General features: G+C 37.2%; 1 long non-coding RNA gene across 1 annotated transcript; it reads right to left on the reverse strand.

Moving 5' to 3' along the window:
* Positions 1 to 431: 431 nt before the first annotated feature.
* LOC129739443 (uncharacterized) lies at positions 432 to 2,655 on the reverse strand. The gene is made up of 3 exons (XR_008735867.1): positions 2,078 to 2,655; positions 1,881 to 2,003; positions 432 to 827 (listed from the first exon to the last, which is right to left on the reverse strand). It is a non-coding gene; the product is annotated as an uncharacterized LOC129739443 (long non-coding RNA).
* Positions 2,656 to 2,874: the final 219 nt, after the last annotated feature.

A 2,874-nucleotide genomic window follows, 5' to 3' on the forward strand; every position in this document is an offset into this window, starting at 1 on the left:
GACCATGAAAAAAATGGCGATTCTCCATACATTCGGAAGCCGAAAAATATTAAGTTCATGGTTATAACAGCTTCCAGTTTTTCATAATAAAACCATGGAAATCCGTTCATTTACATTGTTCTAACGAAGATGGAAATTAAGGTTAATTGATGGTATATAAATATGTTTTTACCGTACAATTTCATGGTTTACCATGAATTTTTCAAATTTTGATGTAGTAGAATATTTTGCTAAAGTTATCACTCGTTTCGAGGAATCTTAATCATGATTTGTCGTAATTAAACTTGTTTTTCTTTTATTCGAAAGCACGACAAACCAGGAGTAATATTCCTTAAAACAAGAAATAACTTTCGCAAGTCGGTCTATTCTAAAAGAAAAAAAAATTTAAGAAAAATAATATTATCTTTATTTTCTGTAAATATAGTTGTCCCCAGCCCTTCCAAAGCCCTGATGATGCAGTGGTTTCGTTCGACTTATCGACTTTTCTAACGACAGTTAAAATCGTCGGTTTTGGCTTCCGGTCCGGATTTTTAAGAAAACTTTGCAAATCTTACCTTATATACGAAGAAATTCTACATGGTTCCGACGAATGCTTGCTGACGTTGTTCTTAGTGCAGAATATTGCATAGCCTCTTCGATGATCTGTAAGTCACTCAGACCCTGGGCGATCATTTTTACAGACCTGTTGAGTGACCCATGAGCGTATAAAATTCTCCTTCCTTCTTTGCGTTTCACAGATCGAAATCTCTTTGCATTTGGTCGAGATAGCATACATGGTACTGGATGATTCTCTTCGGCAACCCTGTGTCCCGATTCCGATGTATGTGCTGCAAGTGAACGAGAGATTTTTGATAATTTTAGATTCAGAAATGAATTTTCGATTTATGACAAGATACAATTTTTTTAGGTTAGATTCAGATTTCAATTTTAATTTATCAAGGAATTTTAAGCATCAAGCTCATTAAAGCATTCATCCCGAGAGTAACTTAGATTTCTGATTTTAGATTACAGATAGGTATAAGGGTATATACGGACGATAGTATTGACGAAAAATGGGCCTCAGCCATAACCTCAAATTTTGATTTGCAGGCGGCCTCACCAGTGATGCTAGGTGCGTTACTAAAATCAGTATTTGCTTTTTTTAAACTAATTATAATATTTCTGAATTGATTAAATTTTTTAACTATCAACAGCTAAACGTTTGAATTCATTACGGGGCGTCCCTAAATGGATGAAGATAATTACGCTATCTTTTGCTAATGAATTTTCAAGGTGAATTAAAACATCTGAAATATTTTCATGTACTGCTCGGTAGATTAAAAAAGAGTTGTTTCTAACTTCTAAACGAATGCAAAATCATTCACTGTTACAAACAAGTGAAAGCCCCGTCTATGTTGAATTTGAAAAAAAACTGCCTGCATGCTCTGACTATTTTAAACATATCCACATAATTCCTTTCTTCGTTTAAGTGTGCGATACAGAAAGTTGTTCTTTCGTTCAGATAAATGATGCGTTTAGTTTCACATTCGAATATAAATCTACGGGAAAGTTGCAAATTCTCAGTACTCATGAAAAGGTTTTTCAATAACAATGCTTTTAATTGCATAATCATCGTTTTCCAAATATCAATGCACTTGGCAGCCCTGAACACCGAAAAAAATCAAAACACGAACATCTGTGTATCGCTTTTCCACAGGGCGAATTTGTCGATATTAGTACCGGGAAATTGCGTTTATCGTACGCCCTTCTCAAAAATCGATTCTGTTCTCCCATGGTTTGAGGTTAGGGCTGAGGCCTCCTGTTAAGGTGGTGTTCGTGTAGAACTGTCAATATATCCTAATAGACTTTTTAATTCAGATATCAAAATTTAGACAACTCACCTGTTGCTTTGCTTGAACCAACCTCAAGAGGAGTGCAGTAAAAGCCATGAGAGTCGCGGTCGACGGATAGCCTCTTGCGGAATCTTTGCATGCTGCCTGGCTCCGTGCGGGAAATCAACCAATCTGTTTGTAAAAAAAAGATAATTATGCCTTTTTACGGATTTTCCCAGTTTATTTTCATGAATCTTAACACTTACCTGAACAGCCTTGCCCTTCTTGGTGATCTTAAGCAGTAAACCCTGAGAATCCCGCTCGAGAGATACCATTCCAGCCGTCGTCGAAGGCTGACTGGGAACCATCATGTTCCAACAGCTTCTGCTGCTGCTGTGGTTGGGCTTCCGGGGGAAATCTGCAAATATGGCCATCGATGCTCATTCGATTGGTCGGCATCCGACAGACCCCTCACAAGAGTACCGTTCAGCACCAGCTCACCGCAGAATCGACGGATGAGGCAATTTAGTGGTCCACCACCACCGGATCGATTACCTGCTCCAAATCTTTCATTACAGCAGCTGCTTGCAGAAAATTAAATTTTGCACCAACGTGATAATTAATTTGAATCAACGCACTAGAGGCCTCCTAGGAGAGATGCGTTTTGAACCTCCGGTTTAAGCACGGCCAACCCAAGTTCCAACTGGTACCAATCGTGAGCGCAAACACTGGATTCGGTAAAAGTTTTAACAAATTTCTTTCTTTCTTTTTTCCTCTCTTTTTTGGCCAGACCTATCGGTCAAGACAAATTTCATTAGAAATTTTTTTTCGCGAGAAAATGGCGCGCGCGTTCAAAACAAATCTCTACACGAAAAATTAATAAAAGTAATATTTTATCCATTTTACCCTTTTATGTTTTATAGTTTGGATTTTAATTTAACCATGAAGTATACAGTAACAATAATAATCGCAAGAAAGTTATTGTAATACGTGCTTCTGATATTTTCGACTACTATGGAATATTTTGAATTACCGATGTACTTCACGGTGAGTATAAAAAATA

This window comes from Uranotaenia lowii, chromosome 1, assembly GCF_029784155.1.
Source record: "Uranotaenia lowii strain MFRU-FL chromosome 1, ASM2978415v1, whole genome shotgun sequence".
Classification (NCBI taxonomy): domain Eukaryota; kingdom Metazoa; phylum Arthropoda; class Insecta; order Diptera; family Culicidae; genus Uranotaenia; species Uranotaenia lowii.